We start from the raw sequence: 12,316 nt of genomic DNA, 5'->3' as shown, positions 1-12,316 counted from the left end.
GTGACCCTATGGACTATAGCCCACCAAGCTTCTCTGTCCATGGGGATTCTCCAGGCAAGAATACTGGAGTGGGTTGCCAGGCCCTCCTCCAGTGCTATGGACAATGGGCAGATACTAACGGATTGGAGAGTAAGCAAGCTGATATATTTGACTTATATATGTATTTGATTTATCACAATCTTTGATTTATCATATATATATGTATACGTATATGGAAGCATATAAATCAAGTCCCCTATTCCAAATCACTTGACATTTGCCCACTGTCCACAGCAACAGGTTTGAAACTTCTGTGTGGTTGGTGGTTTTAACAGAGGAACTTTCTAAAAAGTTTTTATGGAAACAAATGAAACTTTTAAACAAAGGTCAGAATGGAGCTGTTCTAGTTGGAGAGGGGCAAGTATCCTAAAGCCCCATCTGCTCAGTGTCCCTCCATGTCCCTTCCTCCCCTCTCAGGTCCCGAGGAAAGCAGGGCAGCTCCATGGAGGCCATGGGGAAATGTGCAGAATAAAGTCTAAATTAACAAAACAAACAGCAACAACCCATGCTCTGGGTTCTGCTCCCCTGCCCATCTTGCCACCCTACCGCATTCCTTATGCACTGGCCAAGGCCGCAGCACGGCCCTCAGCACCCCAGCAGCTTCAGTCCCCTGGTGCATAAGTGTCATGTAATGTCCCCAGGGGGAGTGCCCCATGCCCCGTGCCTTGTCTCACTGCAACAAACTTCTCTTTCAAGAGTCAGTGCAGGGATTTCCTTGGCAGTCCCATGGTTAAAAAATAAAAAAGAAATAAAATGCATTTACTAGTAGAAAGAAAGAGTTAAAATAATGATCTAAAATAAAAATGAAAAAATTTTAAATATAAATTTATTTATTTTAATTGGAGGTTAATTACTTTACAATATTGTATTGGTTTTGCCACACATCAACATGAATCCGCCACAGGCATACACGTGTTCTCCATCCTGAACCCCCTCCCTCCTCCCTCTCCGTACCATCCCTCTGTGCCGGGGGAAACTTTTAGGCAAGCTAGAGAGCTATCAGAGGGGTTTAACTGAAACATCCCTTTCAAATGCAGAAGACTAAAGACCTGATTTGACTTTTTCCAGAGAATATTAGAAGAGTGGAAAAGCAGGCAGACTCTGGTCTTGGGGGGTGGATGCTCAAGAAATTCCAGGGGGAACCCCTGAAGCCTGATCACATCCTTGCGTTTTGTCAGGCTTCCTTCCGCATGACCTTGTCACGGGCGGGATTCCTCACGCTGGCCCCCGGCACCTCTGGGTCGTCCGAGTGCACCAGTCACAAGCATCCACTCACAAAAGTCCACACTGCCTTTTTGAAGCCTTGCCTTATTCCTCTTAGGAGGACTTGTATAGGTGAGGTCTGAGGTTCTTTAATCTCTGTGTTCCCATTTTCTTGGCCTGGGTGCCCTGGAGAGCAGGCAACTTCCTCTACTTCTCTGTGTGAACCATGGCACCTGGCTTGTAACAGGTACCCAATCAATGGCTGGGGAGACAGAAGTGATGGTCTTGACCCCATGAATAGACCCTATTAATATATTGCTTTAACCAACAGGACTAAGTAGATAGAGCTATCTTTACTGATAAGAAGGAACTCCCCAGAGCCCAGTTTCTTCTCTCCTATCCTGGAAGCCATAAACAATGTTTCCCCTCTGTTTCAGGTTCCTGAGAGGGGAAGAAAAATTTCCTCAAGCCAGCTGCTCTTGGCAGCTTTCCTCAACCATATCTAACCCGTGTGGGAGCCCAAGGAGTCACCTCCAGGTTAACGAGCACACAATGGCTACAATGTGCTGGGCTCTGGGTGAAGAGAACAATCTCTCTAGTCTTTATTGTTCACAACAACTTAACAAAAACACTGCACACAAGTGGAGGGGTGGCAGCCTAAGACAGATCATCACAGGGAAGGTGTGGAGGATGATGGAGGAGGGAGTCTAAAAATGCAACAACAACCCTCCCTGGAAATCAGACTGAGGTGGCACCTGCTATCTCCTGATGGGGTGGTGGTTGTTTTGTTTTGGTAGCCAAGGAGGCACTGAAGAGGAAAAAAGTGGCTTAACAGGTACCAATTATTAAGAGTTCACTATGCACCAGATATGCTTCTCTGATAGCTCAGTTGATAAAGAAACCTCTTGCAATATAGGAAACGCTGGTTTGATCCCTGGGTTGGGAAGATAGGCAACCACTCCCATATTCTTGGACTTCCCTCGTGGCTCAGCTGGTAAAGAATCTGCCTGCCTGCGATGTGGGAGACCTGGGTTCGATCCCTGGGTTGGGAAGATCCCCTGGAGAAGGGAGCAGCTACCCACTCCAGTATTCTGGCCTGGAGGATTCCATGGAGTGTATAGTCCCTGGGGTCATAAAGAGTCACACAACTGAGCAACTTTCACTTTCATGTACCAGATGGGTTTCCTGGTGGCTCAATCTGTCTGCAATGCAGGCGACCTGGGTTTGATTCCTGGGTCGGGAAGATCCCCAGGAGAAGGAAATGGCAACCTACTCCAGTATTCTTGCCTGGAGAATCCCATGGACAGAGGAGCCTGCGGGCTACAGTCCATGGGGTCACAAAGAGTCAGACATGACTGAGCAACTAACACTTCCCTTTTTAAGCTCTTGAGATGATTACTATCCTTATTGTCCCCGTTTTACAGATAGAGACACTGAGGTGTGACAAGGCCAAGTAGGTTGCCCCAGTTTACACTAGGACTGAGCCAGGATTCAAACTCCTCCGCAGTCTGGCCACAGAGCCCACACCGTTTACCATGGCACCACACTCTCCCACTTGTACAAAGGCCATGGCAGTTGCGGCCGTGGTCCTCGTGGATTTGACAAAGAAGGCAATCAAAACCAACGTGGTCTTCAAGTGGAGAGGATATGACCATAAGTGCACAAGGCAGAAATAGGAACTGAAGCCCAGAGAGGCTCACCAGTCAGAGTTGGTGCTGAGAAACTTTGGCAATAGCCTAAAGGCAGGATGGGGCTTCCCAGGTGGCTTGGTAGTAAAGAATCCACCTGCCAATGTAGGAGACACAGGAGACCCAGGTTCGATCCCTGAGTCAGGAAGTTCCACTGAAGAAGGGCATGAAAACCCACTCCAGTATTCTTGCCTGGAGAATCCCATGGACAGAGAAGCACAGCAGTCTATGGTCCAGGGGGTCAAAGCGCGCATGTTGCGGCAGAACGGGGTGAAGTGAGGAGCTTTTCCTAGAGATGCTGATAGGTGCGCTGAGACAAAGCGGAGTCAAGTTTCCTCTGAGGAGGGCCAAGCCACTAGCCTATTGTGGGGAAGGGGCTAATACCACAGCATCCATTCTAGGCATATTTGCCAAAATGAAAGCAGAGACTCCAACAGATCTTTGAATACCCATGTTCACAGCATTTTTCCTATTTGGAACCAGTTTGTTGTTCCATGTCCAGTTCTAACTGTTGCTTCCTGACCTGCATGTAGGTTTTTCAAGAGGCAGGTTAGGTGGTCTGGTATTCTCATCTCTTTCAGAATTTTCCACAGTTTGTGGTGATCCACACAGTCAAAGGCTTTGGCATTGTCAATAAAGCAGAAGTAGATGTTTTTCTGGAGCTCTCTTGCTTTTTTGATGATCCGACGGATGTTTGAAATTTGATCTCTGGTGCCTCTGCCTTTTCTAAATCCAGTTTGAACACCTGGAAGTTCATGATTCATGAACTGTTGAAGTCTGGCTTGGAGAATTTTGAGCATTCCTTTGCTAGCATGTGAGATGAGTGCAATTGTGCAGTACTTTGAATATTTTTGGCATTGCCTTTCTGTGGGATTGGAAACTGATCTTTTTTAGTCCTGTGGCCACTGCTGTTTTCCAAATTTGATGGCATATTGAGTGCAGCACTTTCACAACATCATCTTTTAGGATTTGAAACAGCTCAACTGGAATTCCATCACCTTCACTAGCTTTGTTCGTATTGGGCTTTCTAAGGCCCACTTGAGTTCACATTCCAGGATGTCTGGCTCTAGGTGAGTGATCACACCATTGTGGTTATCTGGGTCATGAAGAAATTTTTTGTATAGCTCTTCCGTGATTCTTGCCACCTCTTAATATCTTCTGCTTCTGTTAGGACCATACCGTTTCTGTCCTTTATTGAGCCCATGTTTGCGTGAAATGTTCCCTTGGTATCTCTAATTTTCTTGAAGAGACCTCAAATCTTTCCCATTCTGTTGTTTTCCTCTGTTTCTTTGCACTGATTACTGAGGAAGGCTTTCTTATCTCTCCTTGCTATTCTTTTTCTTTTCTTAATATATATATTTTAACTTACAATGTTTCATGTACACAGCAAGGTGATTCAGTTATACGTTGCATTCAAATGAGTGTATCTTTCCTTTTCTCCTTTGCCTTTAGCTTCTCTTCTTTTCTCAGCTATTTGTAAGGCCTCCTTAGACAATCATTTTGCATTTTTTCATTTCTTTTTCTTGGGGATCGTCTTGATCACTGCCCCTTGTACAATATCATGAACCTGTGTCCATAGTTCTTCAGGCACTTTGCCTATCAGATCTAATCCCTTGAATCTATTTGTTACTTCCATTGTATAATCATAAGGGATTTGATTTATGTTGTACCTGAATGGTCTAGCGGTTTTCCCTACTTTCTTCAATTTAAGTCTGAATATGGCAATAAGGAATTCATGATCTGAACCACAGTCAGCCTCCCGGTCTTGTATTTGCTGACTGTATAGAGCTTCTCCATCTTTGACTTCAAAGAATATAATAAATCTGATTTCAGTATTGACCATCTGGTGATGTCCATGCGTAGAGTCTTCTCTTGAGTTGTTGGAAGAGGGTGTTTGCTATGACCAGTGCGTTCTCTTGGCAAAACTCTGTTAACCTTTACCCTACTTCATTTTGTACTCTAAGGCCAACTTTGCCTGTTACTCCAGGTATCTCTTGACTTCCTACTTTTGCATTCCAGTCCCCTATGATGAACATCTCTTTGGGTTGTTAGTTCTAGCAGGTCTTGTAGGTCTTCATGGAACCATTCAGCTTCTTCAGCATTACTGGTTTGGGCATAGACTTGGACTACTGTGATATTGAATGGTTTGCCTTGGGAAAGAACATAGATCATTCTATTGTTTTTAAGATTACATCCAAGTACTGCATGTTGGACTCTTTTGTTGACTATGAGGGCTACTCCATTTCTTCTAAGGGATTCTTGCCCAAAGTAGTAGATACAAAGATCATCTGAATTAAATTCGCCATTGAAGGGAATGGGAAACCACTTTAGCATTCTTGCCTTGAGAACCCCATGAACAGTATGGAAAGGGAAATGATATGACACTGAAAGAGGAACTCCCCAGGTAGGTAGGTGCCCAATATGCTACTGGAGAAGAGTGGAGAAATAACTCCAGAATGAATGAAGAGACAGAGCCAAAGGGAAAACAATGCCCAGTTGTAGATGCTGATGGAAGTAAAGTCAGGTGCTGTAAAGAACAATATTGCATAGGAACCTGGAATGTTGGGTCCACTAATCAAGGTAAATTGGAAGTGGTCAAACAGGAGACATTATGCTAAGCCAGTCACAAAAGGACAAATACTATATGATTCCACTTACATGAGGTACCTAGAATAGTCAAATTCATAGAGATAGAAAGTAGCATAGTGGTTGCTAGGGGCTGTGGAGAGGGAGGACTCAGGAGTTATTTATTGTTTAATGGGTACAGAGTTTCAGTTAGGGATGATGAAAAAAATCTAGAGATGAATAGAGGTGATGGTTGTACAATATGTGAATATACTTAACGCCACTGAATTGTACACTTAAAATGGTTAAAAAATAAATAAAATAAAAACAAAACAGACCCAGCAGCGGCCTGGTACGCTGAGCTTGCAGCCCACAAGAAATGGGTTTTGAGGTCCCAGGACAGAGCCTGAGACGTCAGAAGCAGGTCACACACAGAGAAGAGCGGCAGTGAGTGGCATTGCCTCAAGAGGGTGCCAGAGAGCTCTGGGAGCGCCTTACTCCACCCCACCCCATGCACAGTCTGTGCCTGTACACAGACATACACACCCAGACACACACACCCAGATACATACACCCTCTACACACACACACACACACACACACACACACACACACACACACACACACACACACACACACACACACACACCCCTCTGCAGAGAAGACACTGCGGGCCAAGCCAGCAGTGTTGGGTGTGGCCTGACTCTCCGGGAGTCCTGGGGAATCCCTATAACTGGGCAGAGGTCATGCCTGTTTCTCCCAGCTTCTCCAGGGAGTAAGTCCTCCCCTCCAAGGCCTGAGTCGGTTTATTCTCCAGTGAAAAGATTGCTGGGAGGTGCTACATGTCCAGGCTTCCCAGGTGGTGCTAGTGGTAAAGAACCTGCCTGTCAATACTGGAGACAAGAGACACAGGTTCGATCCCTTGGTCGGGAAGGTTCCCTAGAGGAGGGCATGGCAACTCACTCCAATATTCTTGCCTGGAGAATCCCATGGACAGAGGAGCCTGGTGGGCTACAGTCCATAAGATCCCACAGAGTTGGACACAGCTGAAGCAACTTAGCATACACATATGCTACGTGTCCAGTCCTCAGGAATGCTGGGGGGAAAGGAGGCAGTCTAATCCAAGTGGCAAGATCAGGGATTCAGACTAGGGTTCAAATCCTGATTATGCCACTTGGTAGTGTATGACCTTGGGCACACTGTTTAACTCCTGTGTGCCTCACTTTCCTTGTCTGTAAGATGTGACTGATACTAGTACAGGGACTGCTCTTCAGGTGTTGTAAAGATTAAAGGAGATCTGTCAAGTGCTCACAACAGTGCCTGCACAGAGAGGAAAGCTATGGTTCATGGTCTCTGGGGAAGACAGTGAGAGCTAGTCCCCAGAGAGCCCTGCCTTGCATCCCCCTAGGTTGTTATTGGATGGGTCTCAGGAGGGAAGCGAAGAGTCAGCAGCAGAGAGCTGGTGGTAATACTGATCTTCCAAGCCCCAGACACCTTCAGAGAAGGAGAACGGGAAGGGGATGTGTCCTTCTCATGTCTCCTAGGGCCAGCTGTACAGTAACAGCCACTGTTTCGATTCCCCCCTCCTGATGTCTAAGCTTGTTTTTGTGGCTGTAGAGGAAAGGCATGGGCGGGGCTCTGCTGCACAGCACCAAGAACCACAAACCCGTCCCCTGAGTTGAGGGTACAGAATGTACCCAGACTGCAAACCACACCCTGTGGCTTGGGGAGGCCCCTGGGGCGGGCTGGGAAACTGTCACACGACATTGTTTGAGAGCCCTGTGCCTAGCAACTAGCTTGGGATGCCACAGCATTTGGACAATGGGATGTCCCAAGAGGGCCAGGACTGAGTTAAGGGACCTCCTGCCAAAGGATCTCCCAGGACCTTGGGTCCCTCTCATCCGAGAGAGGTCTGTGGACCCCTGGCACCCTCCTGGGCCAAATTAGGTCTAGAGCTGACCTAGGAGAGCTTCCAGCCTAAGACCACCAAGAGGGAACATTCCCAGTCCCAACCAGACCCTCCTCCACCCCAACCCATTTCGGGGAACAGATTCTGCCCTCCCCTCCACCTGTCTGCTCCAAGCCCAGGAGGCCTCACCAGGGTTCCCAGAGCAGTGAAAGCACAGAGCCAGATGAGACCTTTGGGGAGGGTGGAGACAGTTTCTTGAAGCAATTTGAAAATGAAAGCAGGTTGGGAAGAGGCCAAACCCACAGAAAATGACGGAAGGACTTCTGGTCAGATGAGTTGGAGAAAGAAGGTCCTTTGAAACCAGATGAAATTCAGTGGGGACAAGTGCAAGGGGCTCATTAGTGACAAAACCTGACAACATAATTTGGCTCAACACAAATAAACACAAAAACACCAAGTGAAGGAGGGAGTTGACCACAAGTTGGATGTGAATCAGCCTCAGAAGAGAGCATGGCTCACTTACATCGGCTGCATTTTCCAAACCAAGGATCAGAATGCCTATTAAGCAAGGATGAGTATACTTAGGGGAAACAAGTTTCAGTGGTTGGAATTGAGACTCTCTCCCCAGCAAACCTAAGTCCTAGGCTCACTGTGACCATGCTCTGTATGAGAGCTATGTCCAGAATCTGGGGGAAATGGAGAAGGTTCAAAAGAAGAAAAAAGATGAGAAATGGGACCTCTGAGCAAAAATTGGCAAAGGAAAGGTAGCACGAGAAGGTGGAAAGAACCCAGGCACCAACATTCAGGAGCTGGACACTGAGCTACTTTGCAGCATCAGGAAAGGTACTTAACCTCCTGAGCTCCAGTTTCCTTGTCTTTAAAAGTGGAATCATCATATCTGCCATAACAATTTTTGTGAAGATTTAAGTGATTCCAGAGACATAAATCACAAAACACATAGTAGGTCCTCAATAAATGCATAGCTGTCAGTTTGGAGAGGGAAGAATAAGATACAGAGGATTTTATGAGGAGGTTATGAAGTAGTTGTTCTCCCATATCCATAGAACAAGGAGAAATGGACGACAACCGGAGTAGGAAGCACTTTGGTAGGAGTGGGTCAGAACCTGGTGATCATCAGAAGTTGCAAACTGACAGGCTGAATCCAGCCCTCAGGCATGTTTTCTTTGGCTCAAACAGTGTTTTCCAAAAATCTGAATTACTTGCCAACCTTTTAAAATGTGAAAGATTTCACATGAAAGTACATATTTCTGGCCTCTCTTGAGAAAGCAGAAAATCTAGCAATCCTGGACCCACATGTTTGCATGACAGTGATTATGGGAAGGGAGCCAGCAAGCGCTGCTTCTGCAAGGTCTCTCCTCACACCAGTGTTTCTCAAACTGTAATTCTCGGAGTAATCACCTGATGTAGGTGCTAAATTGCTTCAGTCACATCGGACTCTGCGATCCTGTGCACTGTAGCCTGCCAGGCTGCTCTGTCCGTGGGATTCTCTAGGCAAGATTATTGGGGTGGGTTGTCATGCCCTCGTCCAGGGGATCTTCCCCACCCAGGGATCGAACCCATGTCTCTTACATCTCCTGCACTGGCAGACGAGTATTCTGTTAAAATGCACATGCTAATATCCAGAAGAGGCAAATCCACAGAAAGTATAATAGGGGCTGCCCATGCTTATTTAACTTATATGCAGAGTACATCATGAGAAACGCTGGACTGGAAGAAACACAAGCTGGAATCAAGATTGCTGGGAGAAATATCAATAACCTCAGATATGCAGATGACACCATCCTTATGGCAGAAAGTGAAGAGGAACTAAAAAGCCTCTTGATGAAAGTGAAAGAGGAGAGTGAAAAAGTTGGCTTAAAGCTCAACATTCAGAACACGAAGATCATGGCATCGGGTCCCATCACTTCATGGGAAATAGATGAGGAAACAGTGGAAACAGTGTCAGACTTTATTTTTTTGGGCTCCAAAATCACTGCAGATGGTGACTGCAGCCATGAAATTAAAAGATGCTTGCTCCTTGGAAGAAAATTTATAACCAACCTAGATAGTATATTCAAAAGCAGACACATTACTTTGCCGACTAAGGTCCGTCTAGTCAAGGCTATGGTTTTTCCTGTGGTCATGTATGGATGTGAGAGTTGGACTGTGAAGAAGGCTGAGCGCTGAAGAATTGATGCTTTTGAACTGTGGTGTTGGAGAAGACTCTTGAGAGTCCCTTGGACTGCAAGGAGATCCAACCAGTCCATTCTGAAAGAGATCAGCCCTGGGATTTCTTTGGAAGGAATGATGCTAAAGCTGAAACTCCAGTACTTTGGCCACCTCATGTGAAGAGTTGACTCATTGGAAAAGACTCTGATGCTGGGTGGGATTGGGGGCAGGAGGAGAAGGGGACGACAGAGGATGAGATGGCTGGATGGCATCACTGACTCCATGGACATGAGTCTGAGTGAACTCCAGGAGTTGGTGATGGACAGGGAGGCTGCAATTCACGGGGTCACAAAGAGTGGGATGGGACTGAGCGACTGAACCGACCGACCAATGGCTGCATGGAGGAGGGAATTGGGGGAGGCGGGGTGATTACTAATGGGTACCAGATTACTTTGGGGGGTGATGAAAAGTAAATCAGACAAGAGGTGGTAGTTGCACAAATTTGTGAAACTTACAGTAAAAATGATTGAAATGTCCTTTCAGAGTGTGAATTTTGTGGTGTGTGAATTATATCTTTTGTATATATATATATATTTATTTTAATTGGAGGTTAATTGCTTTACAATATTGTATTGGTTTTGCCATACATCAACGTGTACCTGCCACAGGTATACACGTGCTCCCCATCCTGAACCCCCCTCCCTCCTCCCTCCCCATACCATCCCTCTGGGTAGTCTCAGTGCACCAGCCATGAATTATATCTTAATAAAGCAGTTACTTTAAAAATGCAGAAACTGATTCAGTAGGGCCAGAGGTGGGGCTGGAGAAGCCCGAAGTTCAAACAAGCTCCCGGGCGTGGCCAGGGCTGTGAGGCTGGAGACCAGCTCACTGAGGCTCTAGACACCGCGGGCTCTCAACCTCGGGTGCGCACTGGAACCACTTAGGGAGTTTTTAAGAACTACTCACATCCGGGTCCCACCCCCATGGACTCAGATCACTTTGGTCTGGGGTGAAGCCCGGGCACCGGGATTTTTTTTTAAGCTCCTCAGTTGATTCTTCTTGGCAGCCAACTTTGAGAACCCTTGTCCTGGCCGGTGGCTGCTTTCCCCTTTGCTTCCTTGGCGCTCCCCAAGACATCTGAATCCCTGCTCCGCTCCAAGCCCCCCGAAAGAAGGCCGTGACTGGCCACCCTGCCCCTACCCACCGCCCTCATCCCACGCTGGTTCTAGGATTCTAAACCCAAACATCTCCTACTCAACTCCCAAGTGCCTGGGAGTTCGCGTAGGTCGTTTGGTTTTCCCAGGCAGCTTTGGGTGAGGACGTTTGTCAGAGGCTTTTGGGAAATCGAAAGAGCCCCAGATCCTTCCAGGTGCCTCTGGTAAGTAAGCCGGGGCTCGCCAGGAACCCAGGTAGGGCTCCGCGGCCGCCGGGCCTCCCCTCCCCACCCAGCCCTCGTCGGGCGCCCGCCCGGCCCACGCACACGCCCTCTAGCTTCCGCCGCCATGGGAAGCCATGTGCCCACCGGGGAGGGTGAGCGGGAGGCAAGGGATGCCTTGGATGCCGCTTAAGAATCAACCACAGCGGCTCTTCCTGTGGGACTAGGGCAGCAGTGGGGCAGGAGAGAGGGCGGGGGAGGAGAGCGTCCGCTGAGGTTGACTTGGGTAACTCACGATTGTGATTGCGTGAGAGCGTCTTAGAGCGGCAGCCCTGAGCAAGGTCCAGACACGGGCAAGTCATTCCAAGTGAAAAGAGGTTATAACCACAGAAAGACAGAACATTTCTTTCTGAGTGGGAGGAAGACATCTGGGCAAGGCCAATGGAAAGCCCCCCACCCCCCCAACCAGCCTTGCTTTTATAGGACTGACACCGTTTCCCAGATGTTTTAAGGATAACATCTATATTTTCTCCCCCACTGACTCCTTATTTTCTCTGTGTAGTTGCCTTAAATGCAGCTATTTGTGTCTTCTTTTTCTCAAGTGCTTGTCTCTTTTTCCTAGAGATTGGAGAAGATCTAATTGGCTTCTATCTAGAAGGTGCAGTGAAAGCTGTTGTTAAAGGCTAGATTGCCAAGGCGATCCTAATTGATTTAGCAGCGGGGACATTTTCACACTTGCTCTTGATAACTCCTGGGAGGTGCAGGAACAAGGAGGTGCCTTTGAGATCTGGTGCACAGTTGGGAGAGCAAACAGATGCCTCCAGTGGTGGGTCACTGCCTGGCCCTCCAAGACTCCCTATGTTTTCAAGACTAGCTTTTCTCCTTCGTTTTTCAGTGTGTGGTATGAATCTGGGCACATGGGTGCCTGCACTGGAGGAGGGTAGTTGAGCGGCCTCAGGGATGGCTAGGTAGGAGGTGATCTTTGAGTTCTTTGAGCTCCTTGTTCCTTCCCCCCAAGAGATCAGAGCTTGCGGGGGGTGGGTGGGAAGGGGCCACCACATACACCTGCTGCTACCTCCCAGCATGCCTGCTTAGGGCAAGAGCAAGGTTGGACATTCTTACAAAACTTACTCCCTTGGCGGTCTGCCTCCCCACACTGAAAAAGTGCTGATTGGGCAGACTGTCAGCATCTCCTTGGCCCCACCTGGCGTAGCCTGCTGGCTCTCTGCCCTTGCCCTTTGCCCTCTGTCTCTGGCTTCTTCTCCAACAATGGCACACGAGATAAAAGGCAAAAGGCTGAGCCATTGAGGCAGGGTGCTGTGAATTAGGATGAGAGGCCCTGGAAGGACCACTGTCTGTGGAGCAAGG

This window comes from Ovis aries, chromosome X (assembly GCF_016772045.2).
Source record: "Ovis aries strain OAR_USU_Benz2616 breed Rambouillet chromosome X, ARS-UI_Ramb_v3.0, whole genome shotgun sequence".
Taxonomy (NCBI): domain Eukaryota; kingdom Metazoa; phylum Chordata; class Mammalia; order Artiodactyla; family Bovidae; genus Ovis; species Ovis aries.
Note: the sequence above shows the minus strand (reverse complement) of the source record.